The sequence below is a fragment of the Hylobates moloch genome, unplaced genomic scaffold (assembly GCF_009828535.3).
Source record: "Hylobates moloch isolate HMO894 unplaced genomic scaffold, HMol_V3 SCAFFOLD_2, whole genome shotgun sequence".
NCBI lineage: Eukaryota > Metazoa > Chordata > Mammalia > Primates > Hylobatidae > Hylobates > Hylobates moloch.
In genome coordinates, this window is record NW_026652277.1 from 33,017,097 (window position 1) to 33,030,753 (window position 13,657).

Consider the following 13,657-nt stretch of genomic DNA (forward strand, 5'->3'; position numbering starts at 1 on the left):
ACTATATGTGTAGGAGGTGGTTGGAGACCACCATCAGGAGGTCTTACCCAGTCAGGAGGAATGGGAATAGGGACCCACTTAAAGAAGCAATCTGGCTGCTTTTTGGTAGCGCAGCTGTGTTGTGTTGTGGGGGACCCTTCCTCATCTGCACCGTCTGAACTCTTCAGAACTGGCAGGCTGGAACAGCTGAGTCAATGGAACCACAGAGATTGTAGCTTCCCCTCCCCCTTAGAACACAGTCCTTCTCAGGCACACTCTAGCCTGTTGCTGCAAGCTGGCTGGAATTCCAAGCCAGTGGCTCTTACCTTATGAGGTGCTGTGGAATGGGTTTAAGACAGAAACCAATGGCTCTTAATTTATAGGGCCTGAAAAACAATGCTGTTTGTCTCCCTGGATTCAGCCCCTCTCCTAGGGGTATGTATGGATGGATCTCCCATCTTGCTGGGAATCCTGGGGCAGCATATGCAAAACTCCTTGGTCTCTGTGCGTGCCTGAGTGGCTGCTCTGCTGGGACTCCACACAGCTCTGTGTGTTGGAACCAAGGCCCTGGTGGCACGGGCTTATGAGGGGATATCCTGGTTGCAAAGATTCATGGGAGAAGCATGGTTTCCAGGGTGGGATCACACAATCACTCACTGCTTCTCTTGGCTGGGGTGTGGGTTCCTTTGGCTCTGTGCTGCTCCTGCGTGGGCTGTCATCCCACCCTGCTTTTCTTCATTCTCTGTGGGCAGAGCTGTTTGCCTAGTCAGTCCCAGTGTGAGAAGCTTGATATTTCAGTTGAACATGCTAAATTTACTTGCCACTTTCATTCCTTTCTGTGAGTTCTGCAGACTACCACTGCTTCTAATCGGCCATCCTGCCTTACTGATTTTTTTGTTTCTATCTTCCTATCAGGTTTGTACTTGGTCTTCGGCCCCATCTCCATTGTTACAACTTTGCTTCCTTTAAGTAATGACTATCTATCCCAGCCACATTGCCTTCAGATGTATCAAATACAAATCTCTTCTAGCTCTCGCTGACCCTTATCTTCATGGCTTGTTGCTACTGGATTTTTTTGTGGCTTTAGAAGGGACCAGAGACAAGTGTCAAAGAGCTTACTGTAAATTGGATTTCTGGCAAGTCTTCCTGGTACATAGATCCTAAACCAAGTTTCTTTTTTGCCTTCAACCCAGTCTGTTTCATTTTCCCTAAGACAGATTCACCAACCTGGCTGTAACAATTTGTCTACCTGTCCATGAAACTAGGATATTTCATGTCTTTATCTGGCCACAAGACCTAGTTTTTTTAATGGAGAGTTTTATCTCCTGGAAACCTGTCTTCTTCTGAATTCTTTTGAATTCTTTGGCACTTTCTACTTCTAAGATCATCCCATATGAGAACTTCCACTAAGTTTTTGTTATCAAGAACAGGTCTAATATTCATCATATTTGCAATACTATATGCTAAGGTTTGCTAAAAGCTAGAAAAGAAGGTCAGGAGGTTCCTAATACTTTTCATCAACAGAAATATGATATAGGGTATTCTTCAGGAGCTTATGCTGATCCTTATGTTTGTTGTGGCTCCATTCAATACCAAGACCTGGCTATAACGTCAGCATGATGGTAGATCTAGTATTTAAATTTCCTTGAAAATTAAGGGGATGAGGGGCTAAGAATAAAGAGTTGTTGAATAATGACTGCTAAAAGACACTATCCAGGGAGAAAACTAATTTCTCTTTGTCCATATTCTTTAGTCCAAATATTTTATGATGGCTTCCTAAAAATAAACACAGTAGTGGCACCTTAGAATGGCCGTAGTGGTTATGTAAAGCATCCTAATAGCAACTGTGTAAAATTGACCATTTACTTAAGTTAACAATGATGGAAAATTGTGATGGTAAGCTCTTTGACACTTTGATAAAAATGATAGCCAGCCTCCAAGACGGCCCCAGTGATCTCTTCCTTCCAGTATTCCCACTCTTATGTAGTCCTCTTCCACAATATAATGGATGTGACTTCCAAAACTAGGTTGTAAAAGGTGCCATGGATTCTGTCTTGCTCTCTCTCTTTCTTGGATCACTTGCTCTGGGAAAGCCAGCTGCCATGTTAGGAAGCCATTCAAAACAACCCTGTGGAGAGGCCCACATGGTGAGTATCTGAAGTCTTCTACCAACAGTCAACAAGGAACTAAAATTTCTTGCCAGTGTATGAGTGAGCCTGGAAGTGGATTCTCCAGCCCCAGTTAAACCTTTGTATATCTTGAGCCCTGTCCCACATCTTGACTGCAACCTCATGAGAGATTCTGAACCAGAACCCACTAGCTAAGTTGCTTCCAAGTTTCTGACTCACAGAAACTATGTGAGATAGTAAAAATTTGTTGTTTCAAGCCACTAAATTGTGGCATAATGTGTTATGCAGCAATAGATTACAAATACAGTGTTGTATGGAAACTTTTGAAGGTACTATCTTCTCTCAAATTCTAGAGTGCTAGTAAAATAATTGACTTTGTTTATCTAGTGTCTCTGTGTACAATTTAATTTCCATTTGAAAATGTTTTCAGAATTCTGGAAATTTTATTTCTTTACCTTGATATTTACCAAATTTTAACAATAGCACTTGATGATTCAAAAGTTGGGCCTTGGAATCAACAAACTTTAGTTTAAATCACAGTCCTGCTATTCATTCCCAGTATGACCTAAAGAAAGATTAGCCTTTGTTTTCTTGTCTGAATCATGATTATAATAAACACCTAACCTAAAAGACTAACATGAGGATTAATTAGATAATTGCAGGATCACCTAGTTCCTCCTGCTTTCTTCCTGTGTCCTTACTGAAAATCACAGAATGCCTTGACCATTTTGTGACCCAGCCAGCCGCAAGCTTTTCCCAGCAGGCCTGAAGCCAAACTGGGGCCTTGAACATTCATAGACACTGATAAACGTCTCTAGGTTGTTGCCCAAAACACTGAGAGGAACTGGCTCCAGCCTCGAGCAAAAATTTTTAAACCCTCATACAAACTCTGTACCCTGACCCCCTCTCTGCAGACATACCTAAGTAAAATATCCTTTTTCTCTCACTGTCTGTCACAAGGATTAATGCAGCACTCTGTAATTAGGTTCCCCTAATAAATGCTTTGGGCCGATTATCCTGGCGTTTATTGCTTCTTTCTTTGGAATCCCAACCAGCTCCATCTCAGCTTGGTGTGGGGACATTCCCTTATAGGAATTCCCCTGACACTGCTTTTGGGGGTGATTGCAGCCTCAGCGTCAAAGGACCAAAACAATAATATATGTAGGCAGGCGCGGTGGCTCACACCTGTAATCCCAGCACTTTGGGAGGCTGAGACGGGTGGATCACGAGGTCAGGAGATTGAGACCATCCTGGCTAACATGGTGAAACCCCGTCTCTACTAAAAATACAAAAAAAAATTAGCCGGGTTGTGGTGGTGGACGCCTGTAGTCCCAGCTGCTTGGGAGGCTGAGACAGGATAATGGCATGAACCTGGGAGGTGGAGCTTGCAGTGAGCCGAGATCGTGCCACTGCACTCCAGCCTGGGAGGCAGAGTGAGACCCTGTCTCAAAAAAAAAAAAAAAAAAAATATATATATATATATGTGTGTGTGTGTGTGTGTGTATAAAACAGCATATTGCTAGCTCATAACAACTACTCATTAAATTGTACTGATGATGATGATATAATGATGATGAGGGTAATGTTGACATGATGATGAGGATGATGGAAAAGGAAAAGATCTCCTTGTTTTTATCCTGTAAGTAAATTCTTTATGAGGTAAAATATAGAAATTTTGCATTTCTGTATTACAGTGTTCTCAGTTTATTGCCATGTATTTTCTTCTTGAACATGTATAATTACATCTTTAATAATTATTATTTAATTTGGCAACATAACTCCCTAGCTTCTTCACCGTTTTCCATAGCGCATGATAAAGAAGGCATGTTGCAGGTATTATCATGATAAAAGCACATACTATTGAGTGAATTAAAGGACAATTTTAGCTATAAGTTTAATTTTGGTCATTATTTAGATTCCTATTGATTGCTTTTTCTGCAGTTAGTTTACTTGATAGTAAAGAGATAATGAAATGCATAAATTGTTCAACTATTCAACTCTTTGTAGAGATGTACAACCATATCCTTTGGCCAAGAGTCTGAAAACCTTGTGAGGTTAGTTAAATCTCAATAGTAGGATTAATTTTAAAGGCTACGTAGAGTTCGCTTTCTTTAACAAAATTTTATTGTGTTTCAATCTCATAGTTAAATGTGAGTTTGGATTTCCTTTCCCCATGGAGTTTAACAAATGAGAAAAGAAGACCTACTTATTATCACTTATGTGACAAGTATTTGGTGCTTCTCTTAGTCTCAATTTTCTTATCTTTAAAGTAAGTGGATTGAGCTAAATGACTTACAGAGTAATTTTTCTTACAGATTTCTACTCATGCTTCAAGTGGTGAACCACAAATCCACTTCCCAAAAAAGGCTACCAAATAAATGCTTTGCTGAATCTTGTTTCTAAATGAATATCTAGCATTAGAGGAGAACTCTACCCAGCTTTTTATGTGTCTTTGGAGTATCTGGGGTCAATGAGTTATGAAAACTTTACTAGATGGTCCCCAAAAGATCAAAATTCATTGCTAAGATGTCCTTCGTGATGAGACTGCAATAGAAATGATAGCAACAAACAACGATGGGCTCACTGTTTTAAGCAATTCACATGTATTATCTTGTTCAATCCTAAATCTGACTCTATCAGCTATTGCTATATTTTACACCTGGTGGTATAAAATATAGGTCACCTGGTGTCTCACTAAGAATATTCTACCTTCTCCACTTCCAGACACAGGAGAGATCATTCTTATTCTCTCTACAGTGCTGTGGCCTAAGCAATTGAGTCATTGGCATTGTCTTCTTCATGCCAGTAGCCATGGAAGCTGAACTTTTAAAAAGCGTAGTTCTGCAAACCTAGAACTAAGTAAGAAAATGTCCATTCACAGCAAAAGGATAAATGTGTGCTCTAGAAGTCCATTCTGAGAGATATAAACACTTTGCTCAGAAGCTGTAAAGCCCAGTATTCCCCTACACTTTCACCCCATTATAAACACAAATACTGTAAACACATACAGGGGGTGTTCACTCCTGCAATTTTACATAACCTAAATTTGATTGAATACCAAAAGAAATGGAAAACACATTTAATGGCTTTTTTAAAAAATACAAGTAAACCAAATGAATGAATCATTTTATACAAGAAAGGCAACAAATAACAGGAATTTGAAAAGATCAGGGCTATGGCTAGGAAATAAAAAATTCTGCCTTTCTAGCTAATAATATGGGTCAGTGGTTCCTAGATACATGTTTCTTGTGTTTATTTGATTTGTCTAATTAAGGCCATTGGTATTTTATGAAAGCGTTTCCATGGAAACAATGTCTAAGGTGCACAGCTGGTTCCAAATGGACTTGTTTCAGACACAGAACAGGAAGCAAGACTTCAGAATAGAACTCAGAGGCCAAAAGGTATATCTAACCTCTGAAATAGAGAACTTTCTTGAACTCAAGAGCATTTGATTTATATAAATTCAACCACTCTGTGTGTGGGGGTGGGGAACTCGGAAATAAAATATTGCCAAGTGTTATTTTGCATGTATGTTCTTTATTATATACTGAATAAATATGTGCACTTATATATTGCATACAAGTATGTGCATTCACATATTATGTTATGAAGGTTTTTACTCAAAGTCCTGAAATCAGACCTTATGAGTGATGTAAAGAATTTCTAAGGATAATTTTCACCTTTCCTGCTTTTTATTTTAACATGCCTTAGAAGCCCAACCAGATACCAGCCTGAGACTCCACTGTGAATTAAAATGTCCCTGTGAGTGAGTGACAAGGCTGAAAGGATGGATGTCTCATGGTTCCAAGTATTATTCAGATCTGTTTGCTAATAAAGTAGTGTCTCTCCCTTTCAGATACTGCAATTCACCTGGAATAGAGAAGGAGGAGAAGTCAAAGTGGCTCAGGAGTGTATTTGATCAATCTGTTGGATTTGATCCAGAATTGTGTAGAAGTTGCTTTAGTTACACTAGGACAATTGGGAGAAAACCCAGGTAAGAATATCTTTCAACTAGGAGAACACATTCCAAAATCAGTGAGAGAGTGTTTTGTAAGGTATCGTATTAGAAGTGTGTTGTGTTGAGTTAGAAATGGTTTTCTTGCGCACAATTTTGCTTCCTCAGCTGCTGAAGGCATACAGAGAGGATGGCTTATCAGAGTTAGTCAGAAAAGCCCTCTGCACCTATTTCTATTCTTAGAGGCTGTGTGCATGGTAAAGGTACAGAGATCAACTCAAGTCTTATGGAAGGGGGTATATGTTTCAGGGACTAAAACAATACCACATTTAAATCAGGCAGGTACTTGCCTAGGAATGAAAAACCATCCTCCCTAAAAAGTCTCTGGAGGTTTTTATTTAAATATTTTCAGCAAAATAAACTGTTACTAGGAAAACATGTTCTCATAAATATAAGAAGGGTCTGCAGGCCTGAAATGTATCTGGCTGATGTCTCTTTCTTTGTAATCCCTCTAAGCCCAGATACTCAGCCATGAAAGTCAGAACTCCCTGCACCCTTCATCACCCATGGCTGCTGGCAGAAAGCAGCCAATGTTCTGAGCTTAAAGTAAACAGTCTTTCTTGATTAATGACCCCTGACCTTTTGAAGACTATGTATTCAGTGAGCTATTTTGACCACAGAGGCTCTTACATGATACATGGACTGATCAACAGACATGGAAGAATTCTGTTGGCCTGGTTTAATGAAGTGCTATAGCATGCTGCAAAGAGACCTACTCTTGATTTGCCTCATCATTTTTTGAGCTGAATTATAAACTAAAATCATTACTTCAGAATTTATTGATTCTGAATTTGCATCATTTAATAACAGCATATTAAGCATTTTATCTTTGCTTTAATTTAAAAAGCGTTTTACTAAGCAAATTTATAATGTAAACAAGATGAGGAAATTTTTGCAAACTTTTGAAAATTAAGTGTTTCTAAGGAGTTTGTTTACAACTATTTGTAAACAACATGTTAGTAGACAACAATACCCATAGATCACAATGCTTTGATGTATTAATTATAAGTTTTTTTACCTATTCAATAAAGGAGGATTTTTTCCTAAATAATCTTGCTAGCTTCTCTCCAGTTATTCAAAAGTAATAGTTAGACTGTTTAATTATTGATTCAATAATGTAGACAAAAGAGCATTTGCTGAGTTTGTTCAGTCATCACAGAGTTAGTAAAGACTTATTGATGCTCACTATGTTCTAGGCCCTTTTTTGGGCACTGAAGACAATATCATGAACAAAAGAGAAAAAATAAAAAGAACAAAAATAAAAAAGAAAATCTTTGTCCTTGTGAAGCTTGTATTGTCCTAGATGTTAGAATTAAAACAATAAATATGTTAGACGTGATTCCTGCCTGTATACAGTTTTGATTCTGGTGGGAAAGATGGGCAACAAACCAGGAAAATAATTTTATAAAGAGAATTCAATAATAAGGTAAGGTACAGGGTGATGGGATAGGACATGGTCATTCTGACTCCTACTTTGGATACAGTGGTCAGAGAATATCCCATGAAGAAATGATTAAGCTAAAACATGAGGGATAAGAAGGAGCCAGACATTTAGAGCCAAGGGAAAGGGGAAGAGTTTTTCAGGCCAGTTGATAGCCCTAGGCAGAGAAGAGTTTGCTGGGGGAAGAACCTATGACTGGAACTTAATGTGAGCAGCCCTGGAGTTTCAGGTGGGAACCAGATCATATGTGTCCTTGTAACCTGAAGTAAGGGGATTGGGCTTTACCTACATGAAATGGAAAGGGGTTTAAGACAGGGAGTAGCAACCAATTTCTATTTGTAAAAAAATATTTCTGCCTGCTGGAGAATGGATTGCAGAGGGGCACGGAGGGAGCAGGAGGGCAGCTTGGAGCCATGTAAGAATGGTAAGGGCTTGGACCATGGTGGTGACTTTGAAGATGGAGAGTAGGGAATGGGTTTGGGATGGACTTTGGAGGTTGATTTGAGAGTGTTATTTAAAAATGGGATGGGGATGAGCACCGTAAAAGGGAAGAATCATGTCTAAATTGATGAAGTGCCACATATTAAAATGGAAAAGACCAGGGTAGAAATAAGGTTTGCTGAGGGGAAGGTTGACATGAACAATGATGAGTTCACTTTTTGATGTGTTAACCTCTGTAATGCCAGTTAGGCATCCACATGAAAATGTCAAGTAGCCCATGGGATTTGTGAGTTAGAATTGAGGACACTGTTTAGGCGAAGGCATAAAAATTAGCAATCATCAGTAAACACAAAATGTTTAAAACAAAGGGCCAGGATGAGATCAACGGAGAAAAGAATATAGATGATCAGGGGTCAATTAGTCAGCAATTCTTTATTGTGTGCTCCTTACATGAGAGGCACATTACCTTGTCATTGTTGACAAACAAAGATGTATAAGACAATATCTTTATCCTCAAGAGACTTACATTCAAGGTAAAAGGAAAAACACATACAAATGAAAGCAAATGTCAATAAAAGGAATCAAAATGTATTAGTCCAGAGAGTAATTACTTTGGGTATCAAGAATTAGAGTCATTTTGTGATGGTGCTGGTAGTCTGGGGAACCCTAGATGGGGGGCTGGTCTAGGATTCAGGGGGTTGTAAAACTTCAGAAACTAGATGGTTTGTATACATGTGGGTATTTTTTTAAAAAAAGAGAGAATTGTGAAATTCTCAAAGAGTTTTCTGAATCAAAAAAAGGATTAGAAGCATTGCCATGGGAGATAAATTTAGTCTCAATCTTAAAAGGATTGGTTAAATTATAGAAGGTACAGAGAAGGAGGAAGGATATTTCAGGAAATGGAGAGAGTGCAAAGAAACTTCCTGAGATAAAAAGACATTCAAGGCATATGTGGTAATAGTTTTAGATACTGTGTTTGGGACATGGGATTTATATAAAGCAGTGAACAAACTAAAACTGGAAAAATAGATGGGAACTGAAATGAGGGACAACCTTAAAAGAGAACTAAGGAGATTGAATTTTCTTCTACAGACCGTAGGGAGTTATTGCATTCAATTCAGCTAAAAAATATTGAGCATCTGATAAATGCAAAGCAATGTGTGGTGTCCTGGTGTGTGTGTGGTAGGGAGCGGAGACTCACATGTAGTAAGAGAAGGGTTAAAATTTCTCCATAGCATAACAATAGTTACCAAACATTAGCATTTATTCAGTGCTTACTATGGGCCGGGTTCTGTACTAAGTGCATTAAATGTATTCTCTAACTTAATCCGCACAACCTTATTGAAGTGTACCCTTTTGGGATACAGGGAAGCTAAATTACATGTCCTCAGTTACATGACTAGGAATGGTGGAGTCACTATTCAAACTCAGGCAGTGTGGTACTGCCCATGCCCTGAATGTTGGCTCTGACTCCCTGCTTCTCACACTAGGGGTGTTGACACTTCTGGAGGCACTCTGCAGTGTACCAAGTGGTATGTGAAGGACAAAACAAATATTGCATATTTTAATAAGCCATAAATTTATTTCAAGATTTGAAATATATACATATGAAAACAGACATGATTGTAAAAATCACATGAATTCTTAATGACTATATTGTATGACATTTATTCAGAAAAGTGCACAATCATAAGGATACAGCTCAATATACTTTCACAAAGTGAATGCATCCATGTAACCGCCACCCAGATGAAGAAATACAACATTATCGGCACTCTAGAGCCCCAGTGTGCTCTCTGACACTGTAACTAAAATTAACCACTATCCTGATTTCTAACTAATCACTGATTACTTTGTCTTGTTTTAGATTTCCATATAAGTAGAATCATATAGTATGTTCTAATTGCCACTGACTTCTTTTCCTTAAAATTATGTTTGTGGCCGGGTGCGGTGGCTCACGCCTGTAATCCCAGCACTCTGGGAGGCCGAGGCGGGTAGATCACGAGGTCAAGAGATGGAGACCATCCTGGTTAACACGGTGAAACCCCATCTCTACTAAAAATACAAAAAATTATCCGGATGCAGTGGCGGGCGCCTGTAGTCCCGGCTACTCGGGAGGTTGAGACAGGAGAATGGCGTGAACCCGGGAGGCGGAGCTTGCAGTGAGCTGAGATGGCGCCACCGCACTCCAGCCTGGGTGACAGAGTGAGACTCCGTCTCAAAAAAAAAAAAAAAAAAGTTTGTGAGATTCATTCATGTTTTTACATGTGACAGTAGTTTGTTGATTAAATTCACATAGTTTTTAAGATAAAATATGATGTCACAATGAAATTTTTTGCTTTTTAAGGGAATACACAACAATTTTTTGAGAATGCAATTAAGTCTCCTTCTGGTCACTCTGATGACACAAGAGCAAACACTGATTTGGGTTCAGGAGAAATGGATTTTAGTCTTCCTCCACTATTCATAGCTGTGTGACCTTGGGCAAGTCTCTTCTCTAAACTTCTGTTCCGGTACTGATAAAATAAGGAAGTTAAGCTAAAATGTCTGTCTTTAGTCTGCTTCATTGTGAATGTTCTTTGCTCTAACCCCAAGCTTCAACTTAGTCTGGGTTTAACTTAAGGAAAGGTTATAGAGAAAATATATTTTTCCAAAATAAAATTATTTTTTCTATTATAAAAGAAAAGCACATTTGTTCTAACAATTCAAACAACACAGAGCTACCTAAAGGAAAATGTAATAATGCACTCATTCCTTTGTTGAATTCTACCTTCCCAGACATACAAAAATAATGTTAGTTTTGTATTTATACTCCCATAATATTTTCCATGCTGACAGAACTCTATACTTACTTAAATGGATGTTACTGTTATTGTTATTATTATTATTATTTTTTTTGAGACGGAGTCTGCACTGTTGTCCAGGCTGGAGTGCAGTGGCGCGATCTCAGGTCACTGCAAGCTCTGCCTCCCGGGTTCACGCCATTCTCTTGCCTCAGCCGCCCGAGTAGCTGGGACTACAGGCGCCCGCCACTATGCCTGGCGAATTTTTTTTTCGTATTTTTAGTAGAGACGAGCTTTCACCGTGTTAGCCAGTATGGTCCCAATCTCCTGACCTCGTGGTCCTCTCGCCTTCGCCTCTCAAAGTGCTGGGATTACACGTGTGAGCCACCGCGCCTGGCCTGTTATTGTTATTTTTGAAACGGAATGGTACTAACGCATTTTATTCTTCAATTTTCTCTTCATGGAAATCCTTTCAAGGTTAAAACTGTTCATTTGAATTAATGTCTGCACAATGTTCCATAGCATGCATTTACTGTAATCAATCATTTCTCTATTGATTGATATTTAGGTGGTTTCCTTTTTTTTTTTGCTATCATAATGCACTACAACTAGCACCTTTATGCATATAATATTAAGCCTTCATAGTCTTTCTCATTTTGTGTGATAGATATAAATGGTCAGATTGTTTTCTAAAAAGTTGCTCTAATTTGCATCTCAGTACTTGAGGTTTGTGAAGGTTTGAATGTGAGATTTAAAGAAAGCGAAGACATGATATCTTAATTTTCAAAAATATTCATAGAAATAGAAAGCTAAAAAATAAAATATTGAGTGTATCTTTACAGGCTCGTGTTTGAAATTGCCGAGGTCTGAAATCAGATGTGTAGGGAGAAGAAATATTTTCCAGAATAAACAGAAACAGAAACATGGTTTTAGCCCCAAAAATGCAATATCAAGAATTAAAAGGCGAAAAACAATTATTTCTAAAAAAAAAATCACAGAAATAAGTCCTTCATGTGATTCTATAGACAGGTAGCTGAGCTGGCTGGTTAATGAAACTCTGTTTCAACATTAACCTGAAAAAACTTACAGTAACTTCTGAAAGCCTAATGAGGCAGCTCTTCTGTCCTGCCCTCCACACTGGGGAGGGTATCCTTGGCCACTCACTTTTCGGGGTCCTATATCATTCATGCTGGGATAACAGACAGAGGTCTTGGATAAAATGGACCAAGATTTAGGGTTAGGCTACTTGAAGTTGCCAGTATTATATAGAGAAAGATTTGTTTGTCCTGTCGATATTTCATTCTGAGGCTGGTCTGGAAGGAATAATTTTCCATTATCCAGCAAAATCTGAAACACCAAAACTTCCACAACTCCCTTAAGAGAAAGCCAGATGAAAACTATTATCTGCAACAATAAGTCAGGTACTAAGAGGAAAAAGAAGGACAATGGGAGTGAGGAAAGGGAGGGCAAATGCCTAAGAGACCATTCAGAGAGGAGAAGGAGAGGGAGGGAGATCAGAGAGGAGTGACTCCTTGATATATAACCTGACTTAAGGGGGAAAGTAGCAAACATTTTTGCATCACCTCTGGCCTCTGTGTGCAGGCTTGAGTGGCTGTTAGTAAGGTTTTATTTCTGGTGGTGAATTGTTTCTTCCTCTCCTTCCAAGTTTTAATGGCATAGCTAAGAGGTTGCATCTACAATGTGTATCACATGATTCTATAATAACGTGCTCTTCTTTGCACAAGAAGATAGTACTACTTATTCATCTTCATGGTACATGCTGTTTTTCTATTCACAGGGATAGTTTTATACTAATCCTGCCACTCCGTTTCCTTGGACTCCATGGTGACCAACTGTTCCTGTGTGCAGGCAGCTGGTTGAGGGTGTGAAACAGCTAACTGGCCAGCAGTGGGCATGACCCCGTGACCTCCACCAAATAGACTGAACGCTCAATCATCAACTTAGCGTGAGCTCCAGTCACTCAGAGCTGGGTTCTAATCAAGCCTCCAGCACTTACTGATTATGAAAAGTCATTCAGGGCACATGTCTTCACTCAGCCTCCAATTCTTATCTATAAATGGGAATAATAGTTGTTCTTTCACGGTATGTTTGAGAGGACTAATGAGCAAAAATATGTAAAGCATTTACCCCAATAGACAAATAAATAACACTCTTTGGCACCCTCAGGAAAAAAGATAATACGGTGCCTCTCCTTCAGATGTAATTCTTTTGCATGCCTACCTTGGCCAGGAAGAGAAACAGCTGGCCACCCTCTGAGTATCAAGCTGTGGCCCGCAGAAGAGATTCCTTTCCATCAGTGTGTGTGAATAGCTGTGCAAGTGTCTATGGAAAGCCTGACACAAAATTTCAGGTAGTCAGAGAATATCCCTCACCCACCACAGCCCAGAAAATCCTGAGAAGGTCTGTGTTTGGGAAATCCTTTTTCTGACTCCTTATTTGAGTCTGAGTTTGATTCTCTCTTCATTTCTGGTCTAGTGGTCTACCTTTGATAAACTGTTCTTCCTTTTGAAGAACATATTTATTTATCCTATTATGCCACTGTCAGAGACCCTAAATATAGCTGTGTCCTTTTACCAACTGGTGGATAGTCTGGCCTTCATTCTTTTACATACCATCATCTCCAACACTTTCAGGGAATGCTAAGAAACTTTCTCTGCAGAGATAAAAATAATGATACTGAGTCATTGCCTTTGTTACTCTTTGAATTCCCATATAAAGTTATCAACTAAGTGTACCTAGCCTGGTCTAGCAAGTATGCCTGCTTAATACGGTTTAATGCTTGTGACATTAGTCACTGTTAATTGCTCAAGAGTTGAGATCAGGTAAGCAATCACTGAGTTCATCTGTT